The 15059-nt window shown below is 42.5% G+C and overlaps 1 long non-coding RNA gene across 5 annotated transcripts in view; it reads right to left on the bottom strand.

Moving 5' to 3' along the window:
• LOC101132344 (uncharacterized) overlaps window positions 1-15059 on the bottom strand; it is a 153647-nt gene that overhangs the window by 59847 nt on the left and 78741 nt on the right. The window contains exons 1-2 of one of the 5 annotated variants that reach the window (XR_010130393.1): window positions 13046-14497; window positions 11474-11933 (exon numbers count right to left, since the gene is read on the bottom strand). The exons of 2 other annotated variants lie outside the window; for them this stretch is intronic. This is a non-coding gene — a long non-coding RNA (uncharacterized lncRNA). Of the gene's footprint in view, window positions 1-11473; window positions 14498-15059 lie in introns of those variants that run through there. 2 more of the 5 variants (XR_010130392.1, XR_010130391.1) reach the window with 2 other exon arrangements.

The following is a 15059-nucleotide window of genomic DNA, read 5'->3' as shown; positions in this document are numbered from 1 at the left end:
CTGCCTGTATTGATCTCCATAGCCCAGTGGCTTGCAGCTCCTGGTGTGCCAATGGTCTAGGTGGATGCCTGCACCACCTGAGGCTGCCCCAGGGTACCAGCATCAAGCTGCAAACTGGTTCCAAAATGAGTTTCCCTTTCCTCCAACCCACCACCATGAGTTCCTGGACACCCCTGGCCTAAAAGTCCCAGAAAATAGTGAGGACAGTGCCTTGTTTGGGTAGCCCTCCCGCACCCACTCCCAAGATCCAGTGTTTCTCTGTCCAGGCTATCTGCCGCCTGTATCCAGAACTGACCAGTTATAGACCTCTACTACCTCTACTTGTCTTGGCTCCATTCTCTTTGGCAGAGACAGATGTGGAGCTACCAGAGCCCTGGGTGAAAGGCATACTTTTGCATTTGTGCAGGCCCTTCCCACCCATTTATAGGTGTAACTTTTACAAAGCCTAGATCCCTGTGTGTTGGCACTGGGACAGTGTTGTATTTAAAAAGCACAGGACAATATCCAAAATATAATTTAAAAGGAAATGCATTCTTTATTCATCCTCATGTAAGTCATAACAGAGAATAAACATAGATAGGAACTCTTTAACATTTACTAAATTCCCAATTTCTTTCTTTCCTTTCTTTCTTTCTTTCTTTCTTTCTCTCTTTCTTTCTTTCTTTTTTTTTTTGACAGGATCTCACTCTGTCACCCAGGCTAGAGTGCAGTAGTATGATTATAGTTCACTGCAGCCTCGACCTCCTGGCTCAAGCAATCCTCCTGCCTCAGCCTCCCATGTACCTGGGACCACAAGTGTGCATGACCATACTCAGCTAATTATTTTGTTGTAGAGACAGAGATCTCACTTTGTTGCCCGGCTGGTCTTGAACTCCTGGGCTCAAGCAATCCTCCTGCCTCATCGTCCCAAAGTGCTGGCATTACATGCATGAGCCACCGTGCCCAGCCTAAATTCCCAGTTTCTTCTCTGTTCATAGTTCCTCCAATGAGACTTCTCATATCCCTGAAGAAAATTCCTCTACCCCTTGCTTCCATGACTGCCTTTTCCCTCCAGCCCTATTCTCCTCCTCTCTTAGGATTTTATTAGATAGCTTGACTTAGCTTCTTTCCTAGCAATAAGGAATCTTTTCTCTTTGGAAGAGGACAGAAATCAGGGGCTCTGTAATCAAAGATTCTCTTTAGAGAGACAGGGGAGAGGGAGAAGTGAACACCCACACAGAAATTAGCATTGCCATCACTTAGACATTTTTCAGAATAGGCATAGCTTCATTATTTTCTTATTAGTCATTAACCCCTAGAAACATATTTTCAGTTGTTCTTTGTGATGTTTAAAGTGCCACATCAACAATCATCATCCCAGCTTGGAAACAGCCTGCTTGCTGGTGAAAAACAAAAACTCTATTCATGGGACCAGCTCAGAAACAGGGCTGTGATAAGTTTGAGCTAGTAGATCTTACCTGGCTGAAGCAGGGAAGGATGCAAATACATCATGTCTCTTCTTTGTGTGCAAGAGCCTGTTCATCCATTTATTCACTCAACCACTGAACCAAGATTTTCTGTGCAACCATTATTCCTCTGTTAGATGCAGAAGACACTGAGAAGAATAAGACTTAGCCCTCATCTTCAAGGAATTCACCTCGAGTTGGGGGAAAATCACGTGATCACATCAACCATTAACACAATTTGGTGCATTATAGCAGACATAGTAGCAGGGGACCATGGGGCCACTGGGATAGCATAACTAACCCTGATATGGGATAAGCATGGATCAGCCTAAGAAGGCTTCCAAGAGGAGGTGTCATTTGATCTGAGTCAAAAAAGAAAAGTAGAAGCTTTCCTGATGAAGAATGGAGTACAGGCACTTCAGAAAGAAGCATATAATAGGTGATGCCATAGTTGCTTGAAAGAGGATGCTATTTTGGGGGAAGAATAGAAGTTCAGAATAGCTGGAGGGTATGTGGCACACAGTGATGGGAGATGACACAAGCAAAAATGTGAAGGACCTTTGAAATTTTTGTATTGGGGGCCTGACATGGTGGCCCACACCTGTAACCGCAGCACTTTGGGAGGCCAAGGTGGGCGGATCACAAGGTCAAGAGATCGAGACCATCCTGGCCAACATGGTGAAACCCCGTCTCTACTAAAAATACAAAAAAATTAGCTGGGCGTGGTGGCGCATGCCTGTAGTCCCAGCTATTCGAGAGGCTGAGGCAGGAGAATCACTTGAACCCGGGAGGCAGAGGTTGCAGTGAGCCAAGATTGGGCCACTGTACTCCAGCCTGGTAACAGAGCGAGACTCCATCTCAAAAAAAAAAAAGTATTGGAAGAAAATGGAAAAAAATTAAAATTACCAATACCCCTCATCATTTCTTAAATCTTATATGAAGTAAGTCACAGTAGAAATCCCCTCTCTGCCCATGCAAAACCATTTGACCAAGGAAACCACTGCTAACAGTTTGATAGATATCCTTTCTTCTTCTTACATTTATGCAGGCATATTTAAATCACGTTTAGAAACAAAAAGTTAAGTATCCTATACCTACTGATCTGCAGCTTAATTTTTTTCAGTTAGTAACATATTTTCACAGGTCAGTTTATACAAAACTATTTTGTTACTTTTAACAGGCAACAAGGAACCAGTAAAGGACTTTAAGTTTGGGAACAAGTGGATCAAATATGTTTTTTATGGAGCCTGGATGGGAGAAAAGAGGACAGAGCCAGAGAGTCCACTTAGGGAAGGCCATGGTGAGAACTCTATTGAAAAGGCCATAGGGATGAGATTTGAGATTTCTGAGGTAGAATCATCAGGATTGTGACAAGTGATGGATTGGCTATGAGAATGGCTTGGTGAAAGTTCTTTTGTTGTATGTAACAGAAGCCACTCAAGGCAAGAAACATTTCGAAGCCAGGATTCAAAGGCAGGAACGAAATCGGGCCTGAGGATGGCCTGGAACCCAGAACTAGAAAGCTATCAGGAGTCAAGATCACTGTCTACTCTTTCTAGGGTGTAGATCTCTCATTTCAACTTCTCTCTGAAGGTCCACCTCATTGTCCTCTGTGTGACTACTTCCCCATGCACTGATGCTTCTCCCAGCTACAGAGCAAGTGCTAACTTAGATCAATCCAACCCAGAACAACAAAACCGGAATCTGGGGGGGATGCCTGGCCATCGTGTGTGTGTACATGTATGTGTGTGTGTGTGCATGGTGTGTATCGAGGACTAAGCTCTGATTATTTTTTACCATGCCTGGCCACTGCACGTGCGCATGTGTGTGCGTGTGTGCGTGTGTGTGTGTGGTGTGTTGAGGACTAAACTCTAATATTTTTTTTTTATCTTGCCCAAATTCCTATCTAAGGAGTCTGGGGAGTCATGCCCTACAAATCATAAATTCTCATCGATGAGTTTTATTTAACCCTATATATCGTGACTTACTTTCCAACCTGACTCTGGCTTACTTTCCAACCTGATTCTGGCATAACATTAAGAGACAAAGTAGAAAATAAAAATATTTTACCCCAAAACGTGTTTCTTTCCCATATTTTGAAATGGCTCTGCAAAGCTGTTCTTTGTGGGGGAAAATTTGCATCTGTAAAGAAACTTTATTAACATAGCTAGGTCTTTTTCTTCCTGACCTAAAGAGATTAACTAAGATCTGAATAGGAAACGTTTGTCATCCATCGTCTCTAAGGGCAGCCACTATAAGACTTTGAAAGAATTTTGGTCTCCACTATCTGTATCTTAACCTGAACATTCCCTTTCTATGAATCCCAGGTCTTTAGACACAGGTCTTTAGACAAACTCAACCAATTGTCAACCGGAAAATGTTTAAATTCACCTGTAGCCTGGAAGCCCCCCCTTCCCCCCCATCCCTCTCCCCACCTTTGAGTTGTCCCGCCTTTCTGGACCGAACCAATGTATTTAAATGTATTTGATTGATGTCTCATGGTTCTCTAAAATGTATAAAACCAAGCTGTGCCAGGACCACCTTGGGCACAGGTTCTCAGGAACTCCTGAGGGCTGTGTCACGGGCCATGGTCACTCATATTTGGCTCATAATAAATCTCTAAATATTTTAGAGTTTGACTCTTTTCATAGACAGTGTTTTCAGAATTCCTGGGCAATTTCAACATAGAGCGAAGGTGAAGAATCTCCAGTTTGGCATGGCTCAGGGTCTTGGAGGCGCCATTTCCGCGTTTGCAGGAGAGAGGATGTGATTGGCCCAGCCTGGGTCAGGTGTCCACGCTGGTTCAATCAACTGCGGCTGTAGACAGGGGCGCCGGGACAGGATGGGAATAAGCAGGAGTTTTTTTAGCTCAGCCTCTCCTGCTAAGGAGTGGAAAGGAAGGGAGGAATGGCCCGGACAACATCAAGGTTCTGTAGTTCCACATGGCACAGGCAAATCAGGTTTCATGTTTACCTCTTGCTCCTTCTTCCCAGGACAAAGCCCTGGCCTTAGTGGAAAATGAGTACTTTATATCACTGGCACGGGTCCCATTACTCCCTCCCTGCCCGAAAGGACAAAGGGAGTGGCCTCGTCCCTGGGCTGCAGTCCCCAGGCCTCCCTCCTCCACCAGGAGCCCGAGCTGCCTGAAGGTGCCTCTCTCAGAGCCATTTAACGAAGTCCCTCGGCAAAGAGCATGTCTGCTGGGAAGTGGAAGCAAACAGCTGTGAAATGATAGGCTGGAATCAACTTCTTTTTTGTCATCAGAATGAGTGACGGGGGCGTGAACTGTGGCTTCATATTTCCACCCAGATTTGGGGGAGGAAGGGAGGCAAGAAATTGCTGACCGGAGGAATTTGAATGCTAGAGAAGCTGGCCATTTGTTGTGTCTTCCCTCATATTTACTTCAACTGTTGTTAGGCAGTTTCTCCCACTCGCCTAAGACCCGTCTTCCTAAATGGAGAATTCCTCACACCCGGCCTCAACGGGAGGTGAAACCTGGGCTGCATTTGAAGGGACTTAGCCTAACCGCAAGAGATTCATGTTTCCTGTGCCTCCAACTCAAAGTCAGATCGCTATGGGGGCGTGGATCTTAACATAACTATCCAAACCCAAGAACAGCCCGAGGGTGGGTTGGAAGAGGCCTCTTTGTCTTCCTGTCTGCCAGGTCTTATCTTCTCTTTTCATATCATGGTCTTGATCACCGCTTCCACAGTGTTTTTATACTTGGCCCACTTGGCAATTTATGCATGTGTTTTTGAGTGAATGTTTTTCAGTTTTGTTTTTATTTCTCTGGAAAAGCTAAGAGGGTTATATTGCTGTGCCAAGACAGAGGACTTACTCTAGATTCAGAAGACCTAGATCTCAAGTCCCAGATCTTCCAATTGCTAGTTTTGTACCTTAGGCAAATGACTTCGGTCCCCCCACCCCCATTCTCCTGTGGCTGTCTTTATACTTCTGTTATTATAGCTATCCTATGTCTGTGTTTCCTAGGAAATTTTGAACATCTTAATATTAAATTTTTATTTATCTTGGTAACAAACTCAGTGCCTAGTACATTGCCTGATACATAGATATACAAAAAAAAAAAAAAAAACCCGAAATGTAAATTCTCACAGTCTATGAAATTGGGACAATTACACCAAATTGTAAATATTAAATAAGACAATTCATGTGATTTATAAACTATAAAAAATACTATGTTTAAAAGTTGTAATAATGTCACTATAAAATTTTGTAGCTTTTTTTTTTAATGGTTCTCTTATTCTTACTGCATATTTGAAAAGTTTAGGGTAAGGAGTTTGCGAGGAAAACCTAGGATTTCTTACTTGCAAGATTTTATTAATTACATGACTTACTCTGTTTCTGGCATAAGCCTCTGTTCTCACTTATGGTGTTTTTTCATTTAACTAGTTACATTGTCTAATGGTTAATATTTGTGGTGTAAAGGATGATAGCTCTAAATGAGGGTTTGTCAACCTTTGCACTATTGACATTTTGGGCCAGATAATTCTTTGTTGATGGGGAGGGGCCTGTCCTGTTTAGCAGCATCCCTTGCACCCCACCCACTAGATGCCAGTAGCCCTTCCCCCTAGTTGTAACAACCAACAGTATCTCCAGACATTATCAAATGTCCCCTGGAAGGGGGTGCAAAATCACCCCTTCTTCACTGTTGAGCACCATTGCTCTGAAGTTATGACTTATGCTTTTTTCTCTTGCATCTTCTGTTATTAACTTTCTCAATATTTTAAATGTATGTCTCTTAAGTGCTGCAAAATCAGACCACTCTGAAGTCCACTCAAAGCATTTTTCACTCACTTGGGTCTGAAGACATGCATGTCCTTCAATACATCTGATTACTCAGAGAAGATTTCCCTAGCTTGCCAGAGAAATTCCCTCTTTCTCCCTCATTCTTCCTCTATACACAAGGTTGGCACAGATCAATCCTAAAATTCCATTCACCATGACTTCCAAAAGCAAGTAGGCTTCTTGCTTTTAAAGCCTGTGATGTCCTACCTTCTCAGAGTTCCCTAGGTGAACACATAATCAAGGCTCCACTGTCAGCCTCCCTGCACTAGAGGGACCCTTGATTTACTGCATATGTACATTTGGGTGTGGTCACTTTATGTTATCATAAAGACAAGTCTCTCCTAAGTGAACAGACACCCATCTTTTCTTGCACAAGTGTACTTTTTTTCTTAGCCTCCCTCCCTTTCTCTGTGTTTGGTGTCTTTATGGACTTGTGCCAATTTACAGGAAGTGACTTAATTTTTCCACCCCATGGACGGCTGGAGCCAGTGTTACAGTCCTCCTGCTGCAGACAAGATGCCTACTTTCCTCCCAGCTTCCTGTTTACCTCACTTCAAGGAGCACCGAGGCCCAAGATTTTGTCTGAAATTCATTTTCTCCAAGATGCAAAAGCTGTTATTAATAACCTCCATTTGTTTGCCTATGACCTTGTTAAGCACGAATGTACCAGGTACAAATGGTACCCACTCCTCTGAGCACTTGGTACTCACTTAACAAATCCCTGTCTCCCTGATAGAAAGGATGCTGTCTCATCAGAAAATTGCCCTACATACTATGCACACAGCTCCCACTCCTTCTTAAGGAACTTCATTCCTGTGGACAAGAAAGAAGGGGGCTTGCTGTCCTCTGACTGCTTATGCACATATTGAATGCCCAGGGTCTGACACATAACAACACTTTTTTCTCCTCAGCTTTTACTTTAGGCTCAGGGTGTATGTGCAGGTTTGTTACATGGGAAAATTGCATGTCACTGGGGTTTGGAATACAAATGATTTCATCACCCAGGTAGTGAGCATGGTACTTGACAGCTAGTTTTTTAACCCTCACCATCTTCCTACCCTTCTCCCTCAATTAGTCCCCAGTGTCTATGGTTCCCATCTTTATGTCCATGTGTACTTAATGTTTAGCTCCCACTTATAAGTGAGAACATGCAGTTTTTGGTTTTCTGATCCTGCATAATGGCCTCCAGCTGCATCCATGTTCCTGCAAAGGACATGATTTTGGTTTTCTTATGGCTGCATAGTATTCCATGGTATGTATGTACCACATTTTCTTTATCCAATTCACTATTGGGCACCAAGGTTGATTCCATATCTTTGTTATTGTGATTAGTGCTATAATGAACATACGGGCACATGTGTATTTTTAGTAGAATGATTTCTGTTCCTTTGGATATATACCCAGTAATGGGATTGCTAGGTCGAATGGTAGTTCTAAGTTCTTTGAGAAATCCCCACACTGCTTTCCACAGTAGTTGAACCTGTTTACATTCCTTCCAGCAGTGTATAAGCATTCCCTTTTCTCCACAACCTCTCCAGCATCTGTGATTTTTTTTTTACTTTTTAATAGCCATTCTGACCAGTGTGAGATGGTATCTCATTGTGATTTTGGTTTGCATTTCTGTAATGATTAGTAATGTTCAGCAGTTTTTATATGCTTGTTGGCCACCTGTATGTCTTCTTTTGAGAAGTGTTCCATGTCCTTTGCCCAATTTTTAATGGGGTTGTTTGTTTGTTTGCTACATAACATTTCTACAGTTGCTTTTGGCAAGAGTGATGGCTGAAGACTGCTATCTTTACAAAGTAGCTACATTTTAAATTAACATTCTGAAGATGAGCTGACATCTAAAAACACAAGAGAATAGTTTAATAGGAACCCATCTGATAAGGAAATTTGGATGGGCTGTTTAATGGATCCATCATGCTTCAAAATAATTCCCTTCACATTGACAGCCACCATCACCACCACCCCTTTGAACTCCTACTTAGTGCTTGATGTACATTATCTCATTTAAATCTCACAACAATCCTCATGATGTTTTACTGGAAGTAAGTATTATTACTTCCACCTTATAGATGAGGAAACTAAAACTCAGAGATGTTGTGTGAACTTGACCAAGGTCGCACAGTTGTTAAGTAGCAAATTTAGGATTTAATCCAAAGCACAACAAAGTGAGATGCTGGACATTAGCAACCAGAACAGAGATTTCTCTGAAACTCTGAAGAGGAATAAAGAGCTTCCTGTCTAATCCCAGCAACTATCACACTAAGAAAAAAATCTTAAAAACATCTCTCGGGGTAATATGAAAAATACAAGATTAGGAATCATAAGATCTGGGTCTTAATCCCTACTTTACTACTTTCAAGCTGAATGATCAGGGACAATTTATTGATTACCGCTGAGCATCGGTTTTCTCATCTCACATGGAAATTACAGGGCTATTGTGAGTAATTATGTTTTAACTGTTAATTTTTACAAAAATGTAGTTCGACCACAGGCATTTCCAAAGAGTCTCATCACCCAGATCCTGGGAAGAACCTGGCTTCTCTACTCAAGTCAAGTTGGACAGCCATTGCTGAGGCTGTCCAAAGACAATGTTCTCTTTCTCATAACATCAGCGATGACACAGGGAAAGCGAGCATGTCAGGCCATGGGGCTGCTTCTCTAATAGGCTGGCCATGTTTGGAACATAGGTCTGGGCCTCTTCTGGCCAGTAACCACAAGGACAGGATGAACAGACACAAGGGCATGCCTCCAAGTGCCTGGCCAGCACCCGGGGGCTTTGGAACACTGTGGTTAACCTCAGGGCCTGGCAGGAGGGAAAAGTCCCAGCTCCCAAGTTAGTCGCTTCCACAAAAGTAAACCAAAATGAGTCATATGAAGATGGAGAAACCACCAGAGACAGCTTTCCATGTAAGGATCACAGTAAAGAATAAAAGCCAGCAATGGGAGAACTCTAAGCCCTTGGATGGCTGATGTTTCCTTCTTAGTCAGTATGTGAGATGTGTGGCCAGACACGAGCATGGGTATGTGTGTGTGTGCAGTGAGGGAAATTTGTGTGTATTCTTCTGCCTCCTCTGTGGCTGGTTTGCCAGCTGCTGCTCAACATCATTCAAGTGGTTTGGAAACTTATACAGTAGTATTATTAGAGGGTGACCCTGGTTCTTTTTGATATTACAAAATTGCCCTTTAAAAAGCTTTTCTTGCTTTGACTCTGAGAGGGGGCATGGAGTGGGGTCCATATATTCTACCTGTGCACATATGCATGTAAATGTGAGTGGATAAGCAAGGACAGCCAGAGCTCTTGAAAGTAAATGTCTCAGTAGATGGGTTGGAAGACAAAATTGAGGAAATAGTCCCAAATGTAATGAAGAAAGGATGGAAATTATGAGGGAAAAGTTGAAAGAAATGTAGGATCAATTCACAAAGTCCAACATCCATCTAGTGGGATTCCAGAAAAAAAAAAGTGAAGATGAGGGGAAACATTATCAAAGGAAAGACAAGAATTTCAGACTGGAAGCACCCACCGAAGATTGAGCAAAAAGAGTAAAAAGGGACCCATATACACTGTGATAAAATTTAGAAATATAAAAAGAATATTCTCAGTGATTTCAGAAAGTAGATACTGTAGAAAAATAAGAATTAGCCCAAGCTTTGCCTTCTTGTCAGTAATTTTGGATGCCAGAAGAGTAACCTAGTGAAGCAATCGATGCCTTTGTAGTACAAAGGGAATTTGATTTTCCATTTAGAATCATCAATCCCAGTCAAACCATTCAAATGTCAGAGCAAATAGTTTTTCAGAACCACACTACTTGATCCTTCAGTAAATAATATTTATACAGTTATATTATAAAAATTCATTATTGATTTTTGTTCTTCAGAATTAACCTATAGACAAAATAAAGACTCAACTGTTTATCCCCCTATTCTGAAAGATTACCTGTGTGCACACTCCAGTAAGATAAAAAAGGAATCTAAGAAAAAGAAAGTCATAGGATCCAAGAAACATTAGAAATAATTTAAGGATGTAATTAAAATTTTAGAAAAATACAATGGTAACTGTGGTACATACCTAGAAGATGATGAGACAAAATTAGGTCATTCAAAATGGTATGCTTAAGAATCTGGATGATCTTTATGATATGGTAAAGAGGATGTATGTGTCTATTGTCAATTACTTTAAAAACGAAAAGCAAATAGGAGCCCCAGAATAAAACAAAAATCAGAATTAGAAGCAACCTAAATTAGGACATAGTTTGGAAAAACTGATTAGGGTAGGAAAAGAGAATTCATTTTCTTTTGCATTGCCTAGGATTATTTATTTCTTACTTCATTCTTCAGTAAATAATTTTTATATATTCACAGGATTGACATTGGGGAAGAAACTGTATATTGGTTTTCAATATTTAGAATCAAATTTTAAACAAAGCAGGGAAGACTTAACTATGGTTTCAGAGTAGAATATAATTATTACAAACCCAGTAAATACAAAAGAGAATCCAGGAAAGGCAGAAATTAGAAGGTGAAGGAAGTAGGAAGGGTGGAGGGGAAAACGGGGTAATGAGTTCCTCATTTTTCTTGTGAGGAATCAAGTGGAATACAGTCTAAAATTATGAAGATGGAAAGACACAGAGGCAGTGGAGGATAACACACACCCTCATGTGGCAGGAGTCAATAAATACTGTTGAAAGTTGATAAATCAAAAAAGAGAGGTATAAGCATATTACTCAGTATTTTGTGGCAACCACCTAACGAACTGAAACCAGAACTGGTTAAAGTTGATTGCCGTTGGGAGTGGGATGGAGTGAGGACAGGAAGAAGGAGACTTTGCATAGTGTTCTGTCCTATTTGAGTGTAACTTCCATCACATGTGGGCATTACTTTTAAAATAAAACTGGAAAGAAGAATAAGATTACCAAGCGTGGACATTGGGGAAGAAACAGAAGCTTTTATACCCTGTTTGCAAGAGTGAAAACTGAATTGGTCCAAGCTTTTTTTAAAAAAAGTCATGAAATGCTGAGAAAACTTGAAGTTATGTGTGTGCCTTTAGGAGTTCTATTTTAAGTAAGACATGGAAGTTTTAATACACTTATGCTGCAAACTGGGAAGTGTTAGGGAACCCACATCCTCCCCATCAGCCTGGCTGGAGCCATCTGGGACAAGCATCTATTTGTTACAGAAATTTTATACAGCAGGAGCTTGAGAGTGACTCTGTCACTTACCTCATGGATGCACAAACTCCTGAGAAGGGGAGCCGGAGGGAATGGCAGTGGCCTTTCCTGAAGAAATGAGGGATGCTTTTCTCTCACAACTTCATGGCAGGCCACAATTTTGTCTTACACCATATTGTCACAGGAAGAAATGCTGCCTGCAGAGACTCAAGAACAAGACACAAACCAAACAGGAAAATACCAATGAGACCATGGATCCCTGGAGGGGATCCTCTTTTGCAACCCTCAAAGGCAAAGCACTTTGCAGGCAGTAGGCATTTATATTAGTGTGCTAGGGCTGCCATAACAGAATAGCATACACTGGGGGGCTTACACAACAAATATTTATTTTTGTACAGTCCTGGAGGCTCAAGTTTGAGATTAAGGTGCACCAGGATTGGTTTCTGGTGAGGCCTCTCTTCCTGGCTTGCAGACAGCCACCTTCTTGGTGTGTCATCACATGACTTTTTCTCTGTGTATACAAAGAGAGAGAGAGAGAGATCTCTAGTGTCTCTTTTTATAAGGACACCAGTACTCTCAGCTTAGGATCCAATCCTTATGACCTCATTTAACCTTGATTACCTTCTTGAAGGTGTTATCTCCAAATACAGTCATATTGGTAGTTAGGGCTTCAACATATGAATTTGGAGGTGACACGATTCAGTCCATAACAGTATGGAATAAGCACCTATGGTTATTGAATAATGAATGCTCTGACTGCTTTCCTGGATACATGAGGGCCCTAATTTTTATGCTACATAATGGAGGCTGTAAGGAGAAAGAAACTATCCTTCTTGTTCACACCCATCTTATCCCTCCTCAAGGTGGATGTCATTGCTAATATGATTGCACTGCTAATGTCATCAAGAGAGCAGTTTTTACAGTGTCCCTATGAGGTGGCAGGGACTTGCTCACCCATCACTCAGCAAACATCCACATGTCCATGACCAGCTACTGCGCCCCTCACACCTGCCCCCACATTGGGACCTGGCTCATTCTATCTCCGTCACTACCAGCTATGGTCTGAATTTTTGTGTCCCCTTCCTCCACAGATTAATATGTTGAATCCTAATTTCCAACTCGATAGTATTAGGAGATGGGACCTTTGAGAAGTGATTAGGTTATAAGGATGGAGCCCTCATGGATCGGATTAATGGAAAGAGAAGAAAAGAAAAGAGAAAAGAAAAGAAAAGAAAAGGAAAGAAAGAGGTTCAGAGAGCTGCCTTGCCCTTCTACTATGTGAGGACACAGCAAGAAGGCATCATCTATGATCCAGGAAGTGGGCCCTCACCAGACACCAAATCTGCTGGTGCTTTGATCTTGAACTTACCAGTCTTCAGAACTGTGAGCAACAAATTTCTGTTGTTTAAAAGCTACCCAGTTTAAGGTATGTTTGTTATAGTCGCCCAAACAGACCAAAATGCTCTCTCTTTCTAACCAAGGGGTAATGAGAGGCTGAGATCTGTATTCACTTTTAGGGGTAAATAATGGGGGCTCCACTTCAGTTTCTAGCCTTAATTGTATGCTCTCTGGAGGAGGAGAAAATGGGGATGGGCAGAGATGTAGAATAGATATTGTACACACCCCACAAAAAAATAGCAGCCTTTGTTTTCCATTTGCTGTCTTCTCTCTGTCCTACCATCTGTCCTCAGAGAGAAGAGGCCTCACAGGCAAGAAGAACACGAGAACACAGATGCTCCCAGGGTCCCTGGAAAAATGCCATCAAAATCTAGTGTACATCTGTAACAAAGACAGTTTATTGTTCCAAGAGTCTGCATGTTTCACCTAATAAAGAGTCATATAAACATAAGGAAGCTCTGGCCTCAAGCTACAAATGCATTTGCTCACTGAGTGCCTGACTGGAGGACAGACTGTGCTTCCTGAACAAACCAGAACCATATAAAAACAATCCTCCCTGAGTACATAGGACCCAAAGTGATTTCTCAGGACGCTCATTTCCTTTCACAAGTAGTCCCAGGTAGTATGTCATGTTCAGAGCAGTCCTGGTACTCTCCTAGAACACCACAGCTCAACATCCTTTCGGTTTCACTGTCCAGAGGCCTAGCATGCTCATTTCCTCTCTAAATCCCTTGACCCTCAAAAATGTCCCTAACACATTTACAGTTTACAAAGTATTTTCACATGTCATTTAATTCTTGCAAGTACTCTGTGAGATGACAGAGACTCCATCATTCATTTATTCAGCAAGCACTAATCAAGGGCTAGGTACCATGCCAGACCCTGGGGAGACAGAACAAGCTAAGATGTGCTGCCCACACTTGAGGAGCTCACAGAACACCAAGGGAAACAGACAATGCCCCGGCCTAGCTGCCACGGCAGGAGGGCACCACAACTTAAGAGAGCACAGAGGGAGTCCATTCTGGCTCAGGAGAACCAGGGAGGTTTCCTGAGGAATATGGTCTCATTCCTGATGGGAGTCAGAGCTGAGCAGGCAAAGAAGGGGACCAAAGGAATGCCAGGCAAGCAGGAGGGCATTCAAGTTATAAAAGAGAAAGTGTGGCCCAAGTGTGGTGCTTTGAGCAGCTGAGTATGGCTTGAAGTAGAGTGCGAAGTGTGGGAGGGGAGGTGGACAGGAGATAAATTCAGAGAGGAACTCGGGGCCAGATCACAGGTGAGTATATTTCAGGACATGGTAAGGAAATTTGGATTTTTATGCTAGGGAAATAAATAGGTAATTGCTAAGGGTTTTAAGTAAGGCAGGTACATGGATGAGCTGTGCAGTTTAGAAAGAGTAATCAGAATGGCTAGGTGCAGTGGCTCACGCCTGTAATCCCAGGACTTTGGGAGGCCAAGGCGGGCTGATCACTTGAGGTCAGGAGTTCAAGACCAGCCTGGCCAATATGGTGAAATCTCGTCTCTACTAGAAATACAAAAATTAGCCAGGCGTGGTGGCACACACCTGTAATCCCAGCTACTCAGGAGGCTGAGGCAGGATAATCACTTGAACCTGGAAGGAGGAGGTTGCAGTGAGCCAAGATTACATCACTGCACTCCAGCCTGGGGGATAGAGCGAGACTCCATCTCAAAAAAAAAAAAAAAAAAAAAGAGTAATCAGCCAGTGCAGATGCTGGACTGAGGGGATAAGCCAGGAAGATCCTGAGTGGTCCAGGAGAGAGAAGAGATTTTCATTCAGAGCAGTGGGAATGGGGATGGGGAGTAGGGATGGTTCAGGATATATTTAAGAGGACATACAGGACTTGTGACTGGATGACTGTGAATGGTGTAGGGGAAGCTGGGGCAAACATCCAGATTTCAGTTTGGGCCCATGAGTAGATGATGGTGCCATTCACCTAAGTAGGATGAGGAAGAGGAACAGGTTTGGGAAGAAAGTGAACAGATTGATTGGGCATGCTGAGTTCTAGGGACATATAAATCCCAAACAGAGATGTTTGGGGAAGTTTGGGTTCAGGGCTCGGCAACTCAAGGAAGAGGTCTGGCTTGGTGATATGGATTTAGGGGACTCTGGCATAGTAGCTGTAGATGGTGTCACAGAAGTATGCGAGGTCTCCCAAAGGGAGGATGCAGAAGCCTGATGTCATTAGACAGATGAAGGGACTGAGGCTGCCTGAAGATCTCA

The sequence above is a fragment of the Gorilla gorilla genome, chromosome 1 (assembly GCF_029281585.2).
Source record: "Gorilla gorilla gorilla isolate KB3781 chromosome 1, NHGRI_mGorGor1-v2.1_pri, whole genome shotgun sequence".
Classification (NCBI taxonomy): Eukaryota; Metazoa; Chordata; class Mammalia; order Primates; family Hominidae; genus Gorilla; species Gorilla gorilla.
The sequence above is the reverse complement of the archived record's forward strand: the minus strand, read 5'-3'. Positions and strand labels throughout refer to the sequence as shown.